The 13061-nt window shown below is 35.1% G+C and overlaps 1 long non-coding RNA gene across 1 annotated transcript; it reads right to left on the bottom strand.

Moving 5' to 3' along the window:
• Positions 1-1793: 1793 nt before the first annotated feature.
• LOC145691848 (uncharacterized) lies at positions 1794-7197 on the bottom strand. The gene is made up of 3 exons (XR_014132566.1): positions 7097-7197; positions 6562-6643; positions 1794-1927 (listed from the first exon to the last, which is right to left on the bottom strand). It is a non-coding gene; the product is annotated as an uncharacterized LOC145691848 (long non-coding RNA).
• Between the last annotated feature and the right edge of the window lie 5864 nt (positions 7198-13061).

The raw sequence follows: 13061 nt of genomic DNA, 5'->3' as shown, positions 1-13061 counted from the left end.
GCCTCCTTTTTTTTTTTTTTTTGAGTTAAATTATTTGAAAGGTATTGATGGCAATGAAATTTCTTGTTCCGATGTGTCTTCTGTTTCTAATATATTTTAAGTTTATATTTTTTTCGTTAGCAATGTCCTCTGTCCTCTGCTCTGAGTGCACGTGATAACCATGGATCTGGCTCAATTCCTTAGTGATTAAAGGAATGTTAAAAAGGAAAAAAAATGCAAATATAAATTCATATTTACTTTTAATCAATGTCTATCTTTATCCCCGCACTGACACACTTAGCACATAATAATCGATCGGCGATAGGAAAAAAGTAGGACAGAAAATAAGGGCATCGCTATGTTTTTCTTCAGCACTCGTGTGTATAACTTTTTTTTTATCAACGAAAGAAATACCTGGAATAAACACCAGAATTAAGCTTGTGATAACCTTAATGGTTTGAACAATTTACGTCACTAACGTTTCTTATTCAATCAAGAAAAACATATAATAATAATAATAATAATAATAATAATAATAATAATAATAATAATAATAATAATAATAATAATAATAATAATAATAATAATAATAATTATTATTATTATTATTATTATTATTATTATTATTATTATTATTATTATTATTCGTAGTATTTGATTATCTTTTGTATATACATAGTCTACAGCAGTGGTACCCAACCGGTGGGTCATGACACACTGATGTGCCACACAGTACCAAAGGATTTTCCAGAAAATTTAGAATTTAAAAATCATGAAGTATTTAATAATTGGTTAAAATCAATTGTGAAACAGACTACACCAGTAAACGGCTCAATGTCTCCAGTGGCAGCAGCAATGTTCATATAGATTCACTAGTTTATAGGAATTTATAGTCTTACACTATTCTGAATTAGTGAGTACTATTCTTAAAAACAAGAAATTGTCGTGATGTGGACGCTCAGTAAAGTGTGTCATCATTCAAAAAAGGTTGAGAACAACTGGTCTATACTTCCTCTTCTTCTACAGATATATATATTTCAATTCATATATATGAATGTATATTGAATAAGGAAAGAAAATTTAAATTCTCTTTGCTTATTTCTGGAATTGAATTTTATTAATTTATTTCTTCCTCCATGTTCTCTGGAATTATTATTTAAATAATTATTATTTTTCTGATCAGAGTATTCCTCCCCTGAATTGTCGAAATATCGCGAGTGCAGGAAGTCAACCATAAATCGGAAAAACTAATAATCGGAGGTGTTGCGTGGTTTTTGCCCGTCGTAGAATTTTCCATTCTGCTCATGGCTATTCTCCTAAAGTCATGAGTGAGAGTCTAAAAATGAAGAAGTCCTTGGCTCTACCTGAATGGGAAATATAAACAACAAAACAAATAATATGGGAAGTTTGAATTTATTTTCTCTTAATCCTACTGAAACAAAATTATACTCCGCAATCGAAAAAAAGAAAAAAATAGTGTACATATCTTATTTTAGATAAAGAACTATGTTACAGATCTCATATTTGAGATGAGAGAAAAATACTTCCTTATTACTTCTGTTGATAGTTTATTCCTTGTTGATTATACATGGCATCTTCTTCTGCTTTGTTAATTTTAAGAATGATCGTTTCCAAATATCTGAATGTTTGCGATTTGTTTCCAAGTATCTGAATGTTGGAAAATGATCTGTTGGTCAGTATGATAAGAAAAATATATAGTTTATAGTTATCTTCTCCAGCAGGAAAATGTATTGGAACATATTAACAACTTATTTACTTATTTGTATACTATTGGAGTATTTTAACTTCAAATTGCCGTATAGCTCTAGATACTTAAATATAATAATGATTAATATTCGATTGATTTGACAGAATTTTCCATTCTTCATTATCCTGAGCCAATTTTTCATTCTCATATGCTGTTTCTTCATGTTGGAAGATTGCTGACCTGAGGAGAAGAAGAATGTTTAATATCTTATATTAGAAGTTTATATATAACAGGCGCGGATCCAAAGGGAGAGTTATAGCGGCTATAGCCCCTCCCCTTGACACTCAGGTATACATTGGATAAATGGGCTTTACTACTTTCTTTACACTGGATAAGGCCGAAAACTATGGTTTAGCCCCTTCTTTGATCATATTTATAATTCATTCGTGGTTGAATTTTTGTTCTTAAGCAACACTAGTTATTTTTAGGGAAAAGTCACAACGCCATTCTTCTTGCTGAGGAAGCTACGAAATTCATCAACCGGGATTCATCACAACGAGGAAAAGCCACTGAATAATCTGAGGGTACAAAGTTCAATCTATATACTAGGAGTGTCGTGCCCCGTGGGTAGCAGAGACGACATTTAGAGGGGGAAGGGAGAGACAGCGGTGTCCCTACTTTGGACCCCGGCTTCTGACTGAACACGCTGGTAGCTGACACAAAAATCAATTGCTTGTTAATCAATGGAGTATCTCGATGGTGGTTGATGATGAAATGAGCTTGTCTCAGAACGTACTTGTGCATTTTACTCTGTTCGCTAAAAGGGAGACTCCATAATCTCTATAACCGTGGTCAAGTACAGAATACGGCAAGAAATCGAATTGTCCACTTTGGATAGCGAGTTATCTGTGACGTCACCAAGCAATCTAGATTTCCTATTATGCCCGACTCCACACGTCCAGTCAGTGATTTGCTGACTGAACCTTAGATGTCAGTATCGGTTGTATTTTTCTCTTTTACTGAAATACAGCAGGCAGATAGACGTATGCCTACACTTAATGAGCAAATTATACTGTGCATAAGAGTTCTTTATGTATTGTGTAATTTGCTAGTTGCTGTTATAGTCTTACTTTTCTCTTTTCTTGTAGTCTTATTTTTCTCATGACATTCACAATGAACTGATTAACTTTCTCAGTGAAAAAGTTCACCAACACATATTTAAAGGTTAGGAAAGCACGAAATACTTTAGTACTCTATTTAATTCAATTCTGTTTCTACGTAGAACAGTTGTGACAAGTTGTTCGATTAGTGGAGACACAGCGGAACTCAGTTCAAAACTGGGAAGCATTTATTGATGTCATTGCTATTGAGGAGAAGTTTGCTGATAGTGTTTCTCCTGTTGAGCAAATTTCATCGGGGTGGACTTGGCATCCACGATTGTAGAGAGGACAGGTGTATGGGAACCAGGCTACAATAGGCTGTTCATATTATGGAGTTCAAGGTATGGAATACAAATTATCTTGCCGTACTCGTTCCCTACAACAATCACTCTATCATAAAATTCTGGATGATTGATTGATTTTTAGTTTAGCGTCCCTTTCAGCAGCGAGGCTATATGAGACGTGGACCTACTGATTAACGTGGAATCCGAACCACATGAGCTCCCGCCGGGAATCGAACCCGGGACTCCCACGCCAAAGGCGCGTACGCTAACCGCTTAGCCACGGAGGAGCTCTAAATTCTGGATGAAATTTGACGACGAATGTGTTACTGTTTTTCCCAGGTGTGAGACCTAAACAATAAAGTTGGATTCTTCTGTTCCGTTGCCAACTTCACCCAACAACAATCAGATGTAAATGAAGAAGGGATGAAAGGGATTTGGCACTATTGTATCCGATTCACTTTGACAATGTGGAATTTTATCTGGATTGTAAAAACACCATTCATTCACTAACATGCGCCAGGAAACTAAAGAACAGCTGGACTTTTCCCCAAAAGGCATTCTGAAACACATATCTTCCATGAGGTTTGAGGTCTATAAAAGTTTGGCAACTGCACTTCAAGTTTTGATTATATCTTGCATCATGTCAATGGTCCTTCATTAAAGCGAAACTAATAAAATCGTACTAGCATTCCACTGTGTGCCAGGAAAGACTTACAACTCTGACGGTCCTTTGCATCAAGCATGGAACACCATTGAATTTAGATGTTAAGGATACAATTGAAACAGCTACCAAAGCACGAAAGGTATCGTTCTAAATGTTAACACAAAAAACGCTAACGAGATGGCGCAACAGTAGTTGGAAATATGATCTCATGTAACAATATATACTGCATAGCCATTTATACAGATCATACTTACTGAACACAAGCCCCATACAGGCCCGAAGCCAGCCCAAAAATTTAGGGGGGCCTGGCTGAAGTTAGGGGTGGGGTCGATCCAGCCATATGATAGTTCATCACCATATTATAGTTCATTTGCAAGCCTACCTTGAAAATTTTATTGGGGCCAGCAAAAATTTAGGGGGAGTGGTCCCCTAGACCCTCTTGGATACGGGCTGGCCCCATAAAAACACAAAATAAATGAATATTAAAAAAATAAAAATATAGAAAGATAAGGAAAAAAATATAGGTCTACTTAGAAATAAATACCAGCCAAAATCTAATTACTAACCTCCGCGCGGCGATTGGTCTTAGCGGAAAACAAGAGATCTTCTGGAAAGCACTGAAAGCACTGCTCAAATTGCCTTCGCAAGCTGATATCGATGAATTTCACTTGCTACGGGTCCCAGGTGGGCTTACGCCGCCTCTGTGTGGTATATCAGCCGAGGATTTGTGAAGATCTCCACGTTTTACCAAAGTAATAATGCAGTTTTTTTTTTTTTTTTTTTTAATCCTGACCACTACAGATGTGCACAAGACAGGAGTTGAGGCTACCTCGTCTCAACAACATTTCATGAAAGTGATGTCTCGTCTCGAAAAAAGACTTCGAACTCCTCTTGAATCTCGTCATGAAAATTGTCTCGTCTCGCCCCGTCCGCAATCCTACTGACCAGCCATTTCTCATATTTTCTAAGGTACTGTGATTCATAAGGCAAACAATAGCAAATAAATGTATATGTTCTAATTAACTGGGTTCTTTAATTGAAGCCAAAGTATTATTTGTTTGTCCATTTATTGAAATTTAGAATCTCTCTTCAGTACCATTGACCTATAGACTGATAGTATTGTCACGAGACTAAACTAGACGAGAAATAAGGTTTCCTCGTCTCGTCTCGTCTCTATTCTCAAATATTTATTTCTCGCCTCGTTTAGAAAATTTTTCGTCTCGTTTTATAAATTTATATTTTCTATTTTTCTTTCCCTATTCCTGCTTCATTCCCTATTTAAAAAAAAAAACACCTAGAAGTGACATAAAACACTCAAACCATATTTAGCATTGAAGTATGTGCTATGATGACTCACATATCTTGAAACGCTGATAAATGATCTTCATTGTGTTTGCACAATCACTTTACCAACTTGTAGATTTTATTTATGATTCATCAGTGGCGTATTTACGATTTTGTTTCGGGGGGGGGGGCTTTGCTAACTTTCGGGGGCTTTGCCTGAAAATGTGAAAATTCTGCAAGATATTTCATATACTTTACTATAGTAAGATTTCGGGGGGGGGCTTAAGCCCGGAACCCCCCTAAATACGCCACTGTGAATCATATAACAATAACTTTAGAAGTATGTTTGAGACCAAAGAATTAAGTGAACTAGTGTTGCCTACGAGATTCATAAAATTTGTAGGGTCTCATTTCGATTTTTATTTAGAAAGAAGATGAGAATTGACATGTTAAATGTCCCATCTCGAATTTAAAAATCTACTTATCGCCTAGATTCTTATCTCATCGGAATACGGTGTCCTATACCGCCTATACACTAAATTCGCGCTCGCTAGCCACTAGACCAGCGAGGAAGGCCTCAGTATTAAAATGTCCCTATATAGTTAGGAGGATACGTCCTTTAAAAAGACAAGTAAGTACGTGGCCAGAATATTTTAAATCAGGCTGTAAATGAAAGTACTGATAAGTTTCAGGTGATATGTGCAGCAAATAACTAAAAACAGAGACAAAACTCCATTTGAGAAATAAAACAAGATCGTGGCGTTTAACTGAAGTAACAACTTTCAGCTTTTCAAAGTAGTTTTAAGGAAATGAAGTAATTGGGTTCGCGTTCGCGCATTTGTCTTAGTAAACAATGACAAGGTGAAGTTGATAAGAGGAAAGAGAAAGCAAACATATAGGCTACAGTAATGAGAAACGTGTATTGTATCGCTAAGAGTGTCAGTACAAAAGAATTGTTACTATTTAATTTTCTTTAAAAGTTTATTAATGTTAGTTTGTAATTTTAACGTTATTTTGTTCTAGGTGTTAACTCTGGTTCAACGTTGTTTTAATTTGTTTGCATGTCATGTATCCATTATTCTGCATCTGCACCAATTCAAATTGGAAGATGGCATCAAGACTGTCGTTTCTATAAAATTAATGAAATTGCTATTACATTTTGTGAATTAATGCTCGAAATAGTTAAATCGTTAGGATAAAATAGAAATACTGAGCTACATAACTATTCTTGTAAATTAGTCAAGTTGAAGTAACTATTTGTTTATATTTAAGTAGAATGTGTTTAGTATGAAGTTCGCCTTAGAAACTTCGGTAGAAGTTCGCCTTCCAGCACTCATTGGTCTCGGGCCCAACCAGGTCCTGTTATTTCATTTGTTGACGCCGATATCATGGTTTAAAATGTAGTAACATAAAATTGCACTAAATTTAAATTTCAGTAAACGAATGGTCTTAACATACGTTATGTGTATATCAGCAGCTTACCTGTATCTTCCAGAATTAAGTAATATCATCGTAAAGTACTCTGCTGAGTCGTATGTATAGTTGCAGGCAGATATTCGAATACCTGTAATAGAATATTTTAAGCAATTATCTTCATGAAAACCAAGATGTGCATATATATACATATATAAATTATATAAAGCTACGTAGGTTAGTATAAAATGGAAGCCAAGATTTTTAATGAAATGACGGAAAGTAACGTATAATTCATAGTGTTTAATTAATAAGCAAGCACAAGCTGCATTATAATGAATAAAAGAATTACATATGTCTTACTTTATGAAACACGCATATTACACTATAAGCAATGAAAGAAAAAGCTACCTACGTTGATCGACGAAAGACTGGGTTTGCAACTGGAATTCTACATTAAGTTCGTTTGTTAAAGGATTTAAAAGTACCTACGATTACTTACCTAACATTTAATACTACCTGAACTAACTAACATCTAATATTTAAGAAGGAGATATTTTGTAGTCCTGCCTAACCTATAATCTACAAAGGGAATAGTACTCACCATCTTAATCTAGAAATATTTACTTGGAGTATAAACGCTTACATGAAGACATCTGTAGAGTATTGGGAGACAAAAAGCTGTAAATACGATTTTCTGCCGATGGAACACATATCTGTAAAAGAAGAAGACTGTCAACACGTATATAGCATTTGTAATTAATACACATTGTAAATTATATAAACTATGCTTACTTACCTTTTAAGTTAATAATATCAAGTTCTAGAATATCATCATCATCATCATGGATATATTCTGCCCTTACTGGCAGGTCACTTGCAGCAGCTGAGAAGCTTCCATGCTCCTCGGTCCTCCGCTAACCTCTTCGTCTCCACGTATGGTCTTTCTGTTTTTAAATCATCCATTAATTGTAGTCTCCTTTGCCCCCTCCCTCTCTTTCCCGCCACCATGCCCTCGATGACGTCCCTCATGATACAATTTTTTCTTAGTTAATGCCCCAACCAGTTTCTTTTCCTCTTCTTAACAATATTTAGAAGTGTTCTTTTCTTCTGCACCATTTCTAACACCCTCTCATTCGTTTTCTGCTCAATCCAACTAATTCTTTCCATTCTTCTCCTCCGGTCATTTTTCGTCACTTTTACGTAATGTCCACGTTTCCTCCCCATTCAATACAACACTCCACACGAAGCATTTTATGAGTCTTTTTCTCAACTCTTTATTCAAGGTCCTACAAAACAGAGACTTTTGTTCCTCCTAAAGGCTTCTTTCGCCATTCCTATTCTTGCTTTTATTTCACTTTCGCACTTCATGTCATTACTAAGAACACTACCCAGATATCGAAAACTATTCATTGTTCTATCTTCTCCCTCCAACTTTTATATTTAACACAGACCTCTTCGTTCCAATAACCATGACTTTTGGCTTTCTAACATTTATTTTCATCCCATATTCTTCAAAGCCCATCCTCAAGTTTTCTAACATTTTATTGATTTCCTTTTCAGATTCTGTAACAAGCAGCATATCGTCTGCAAATCTTATGCATCTAATCATTCTTCCTCCTACCGAAATGCCGTCATCATCATGTAGACTCTTTTTCATTATCTCTTCTAGTGTTGGCGAGAGGCAGCATCCTTGTCGAACTCCCCTTCCAACTGCACTCCCTTCCGTCAATTCTTCCTCTATCCTAACACTTAGTTGTTGGTTCATGTATAAGTTTCTTATGAGTCTTTGATCTTTCCATTCCAACCCTAATCTTCTTTAGAACTCCCAACAACAATTCCCAATTCACGCGGTTAAAAGCCTTTTCTAGATCAATAAATACAACATACACCTCTTTCCCTTTTTCTATAAATCTTTCACCGATCGACCTTAATAATCCAACAGTATCTCTTGTGCCCTCAAATCTTCTGAACCCGAACTGTTCCTCCTCAACTTCTTCATTTGTTCTTCCATATAACCTTCTGTTCAGTATAAGGAGCAAAATTTTAGCTGCATGAAATATGAGACTAATAGTTCTATAATCCTCACATCTTTTTGGGTTCGATTTCTTAACCATCGGTATCATGATCGTCTTCAGGAAGTCTTTTGGCCACTCTCCTCTTTCATATATTTCATTGCATAGTCGGAACAATTCTTTCTTTACCTTGTCTCCCATATTTTTAATGTATTCGATTGGTATATTATCTATTCCGGTTGCCTTTCAATTCCTAATCTCGGATATAGTCTTTTCTAACCCACCCCGTAGAATACTAAATCCTTTATCATCCTCGCCTACTTCATTTTCTACTTCAACATTTAGGCTACACGGTCTATCCCTACTCTCACATAAGTCTTCAACGTATGCTTTCCATCTTCCTATGACCTCATTTATCTCGCTGACTACCTTCCCATTCTTATTTTCTTCTGCTATCGTAATACCCCCTTGTTTCCTCCGAAATTCCATAGATTTCACCTCTTTGTACATTTCCTCATATTTCCCAACTCTTTCTAATTCTTCTGTTCTCGCATTTTCTTTTATAAAACTCTTCTTCTTTCGCTCGGTCTGTTTCTTTTCATAATTCATTATTTAACTTTCTGTACATCTTTCTGCCCTCTTCTGTATCAACCTGTTTTTCCACGTCTTCCTTTCCCTCATTTTCTGCAACATTTGCTCTGTAACCCATGGTTTCTTAGCCGTTTTGTGTTCGCGGTAACTAACTGCTTCTTCTGCAACCTGCTGTAAGCAAAGGTTATGTTCCCACCGTGCGTTACTACTTGCGCCTATTCTTTCCTCGTTTGAATATTTTTCTTCCTACCTTTTCAGATATATATGTAACTTAACCTCATTGAAAAATACATAAATGAATAGGGGTGTAACGAGACTTTTTGATCACCTTGTACTTTTGATAATAACGAAAATAAGAAATTTCAGTTTGTTGTAAAATCCTGATTTTTACCATTTTTCCTTAATTTTCGGAGAGGGCTGCTAGGACCGTTTTCCCCTTGGTTATGTCTCCGATTCCATTCTATATTTTTGTGTAGAACTTCGGGAGGAACTGTCCAAATTGGGTAGTTATTCTTCTTTTTCTTATATGTAGATATATATAACGTAATCCTCTGTACGATATCGGAAAACTACACAAGGAAAAAATGTCTTAACACCTTTTCCAATTAAAATAGTTGCGTAAGTAAATACCTGTGTTAAAGAACAAAAGAAATCCGTACACTTACGGGAGAAAACGGAACTACCGTATCAAGGAAGTTTCTTAAGACAAGTTGCTTAACCTTCGAAGGCTGTTTCTTTCTTTTTCTTTTTTCCTTGTGTTGGATTTCTATTCAATCGATAATTTTTGTATTATTATTATTATTATTATTATTATTATTATTATTATTATTATTATTATTATTATTATTATTATTATTATTATTATTATTATTAGTAGTAGTAGTAGTAGTAGTAGTTGTAGTAGTAGTAATAATAGTATAGTCACGTATAGCGACTTATTAGAGCCTGTGGTGGATTTCGATTTCCTGTGAAACCACTGAATTTTGAGAGTAGACCCAACGGTATGAGGCAGAAATAGTTGCGTTGGATAGGCCTATAAATGAGTTGACTTCACACTGCCTAATTAAAGGCTGTCTGGCTGTGCATAGCCCTTCATGAGCTGTAACACCGCAGAGGTTATTATTATTTCTCCACTCTTCATTTGAACAGCATCCTAATAATATATAGGTCATCCAAGTATGTCACTGTTTTTCCTCGTTTTATTATTATTATTATTATTATTATTATTATTATTATTATTATTATTATTATTATTATTATTATTATTATTATTATTATTATTATTATTGAGTTTGCAGAAGTTTCTTTCAATTGTTTCAAGTACATTTTTTAAAAATTCTGTGAACCACCCTGGTCTCATACATTACTACTGGTATTATTTTCACATTTTTGGACTTCAATGCTCTCTCTTATGTTTTGGATTAGTTGTTTGTATTTTTTCTATTTTTTTCTCTAAATGCCTTTTGCTGGTTTGTTGTGTTCTTGTGGTGTCTACTTGACTTATTACTGTGATGTCCCACCTGCAATGATATACCTAAGTACAGTAATTCTTTATTGTCTAGTGTTTTTATGTCCAAGTAAAGTTCGTGTGCTTCTAGTGTAGTTTCCGAGTGATATTTTTAATACGATGTCCTTCTTCTTGTATCATTCTATGTATGAAGTTCCTATGTACTGGTCTTTGGCTGAGTATGTGCTAAAATGGATTAATGACAAATCGTTTCGGTTTTGTTCTTTATTATTATTATTATTATTATTATTATTATTATTATTATTATTATTATTATTATTATTATTATTGTCAAACAGAGATTAAAAGTTTGCAACGCTGACTCAGCTTTTTTTTCTCCACTTATATAGCGATTACATTCGCCCGCACGAACTTATCACAATTAAAGAAAAACATGTGGCAACGCTGCACCAGGAGTCAGCACCTGTTGCAGGGTTCTCACTGAGCTGCCTAGCTAACCATATAACAAGCAGCGGGGAGCCATCGTGACGTCACACGAAAACAAACGCAATCTCTTTCAGTCTCTTCCTCTTTTCTTCCCCCTTTCTTTCGTTATTACGTCACTGTTTAGGATTAACACACTGCATAAAATATGAGCGAGCATTTCGTAAACAAGTTAGTACCCGTAAGTGGTACGAAACGAAAGGAATCATTACGTTCTGATTGTGAAGCTGTGTAAGATGTTTACTGAATTTCTTCCTTATCTGAAAAGCGTCAAGCATGGTAATCTATTGCTATGGTACGTTTCTTCAGTTCTTGCGTTAATCGTTCACACATTGAAGAGTGATAAAAAACAAGTTATTCAAACGATTATTTTATTTTATGGAGTATGTATTCATTACTCTGTTAAGTCTCCTCAATTACGTGGAAGTAATCGGTGTCTTCCCGTTGTGCCTAAAGACCCTCCAGCACTTTGTAGAAAATATTTTCAATGATCTTATCTTTAGGCAGAAAAAAAAATTCCGTTCTGCCTATTTCCCGTTCTACCTAATCTTTCGAGACGGGGAATTCTGATCAGGAAGGGATTTTTTTTTAGAGTTTATTTTTTAAGTAATTGTAACAGATTTTATAAGAAAAATAACCATTTCTTCAAGTTTCATCATAAATTTTAGGTGTTATTCTACTTATTCTTCTCGGAGAAATGACTAGAATACAGTTATGTTATTATCAGTGTTATTCACATCTACTTTAGTAAAGCTGAATGGATTTGTTAAAAATACCTGCAGGGAAATGGAAAATTGCAGAAAGTTGCAAGAAAGCCGTTTGACACTGTAACTGAAGCGAGCATAAACAAACTTACTTCGATCTAATATCAAGCCATTTCAGAACAAAATTTTATTCAGTTTTATGTGCAACATGCTACGGCTCGCAGCACGTAAAAGGTGTCACAGTTCACATCCTCAAGACATGTATGGCTATAAGACGACCCTTTAAAAAAAGAACCTTTGTCTTCTACATCACAACTCCATTTTCGACGTCAGCTGATCAGGTGATTTGTCTTCTATACATGATTCAGAGGCGGATCCAGGCTGAATGTTTGGGGGGGGGGTCTTTCGAAGTCAATAGGTTTTATTTTACATTTATAATACAAAGCTGAAAATTTTTAGGATAGGTTTTCTTTTTAAAATAAAAAAAATCCTATCCTGGGGGGCATCGCCTCCCTGGATCCGCCCTTCCATACTAGATGCAATATGCCGCATATATTGTACTTATATTATCAATGTAAGTGCTAGCAATACTAAATACCACATATCATCAATATAGCCAATACAATTTAAAATAAGATCTCATCATCACTGCTTTAAGTGTAAACAGTACGTAACCGCGTCTACGAAAGCGACCAAGTCTTTTACACGTGATTACAATTTTCTTTTCAATGATCTGATTTTCTATTCAACTCGCCTATAGTTAAACTTCGGTTTCTTCGGGTTCTTTCGTACTTCCAACATTAACAAAGAAGCTTGATTTTCACTTTGTTTTTTGTAAAAGTTGCAAAAATGTAAAAATACTTGGACGTTTTGTCAATTTTCTGTTAATTTAGTGACACCCCTCGACAATATTAGTTGTTCTTTCCTCAACATTATCGTAATGGTTTATATAGCCCTATCTCTGGGAAAGAGAGAAACATTAATTACGTAAAAAAAAAAAATAATAAATAAAAATAAAATAAAATAAATAAAAACAATAAAGCTTGACAAAAGGCATTCAGCAGCGATTGGATGTTTCACTAAGTATAGTAAAATGAAATGAAATCTTTAAATTTTACGTCCCACGGTTATGCCGGTTAGGCTAAAGGAGACGGTGATGATGAGATATGAGTGAAATGGTGGAATGATGAAAGTGGGAGGAAACGAGAGAACCCCGAGAAAACCCACGAGCACGGTGTTTATCCACCACAAAGTCCACACGGCGCGAGCTGGACACTAAGCATAGTGTCAATTGTTGGTTGTTAGTAA

Source organism: Thermobia domestica, chromosome 8 (assembly GCF_964235325.1).
Source record: "Thermobia domestica chromosome 8, izTheDome1.hap1.1, whole genome shotgun sequence".
Taxonomy (NCBI): Eukaryota; Metazoa; Arthropoda; class Insecta; order Zygentoma; family Lepismatidae; genus Thermobia; species Thermobia domestica.
Note: the sequence above shows the minus strand (reverse complement) of the source record. Positions and strands in the feature narration are given on the sequence as shown.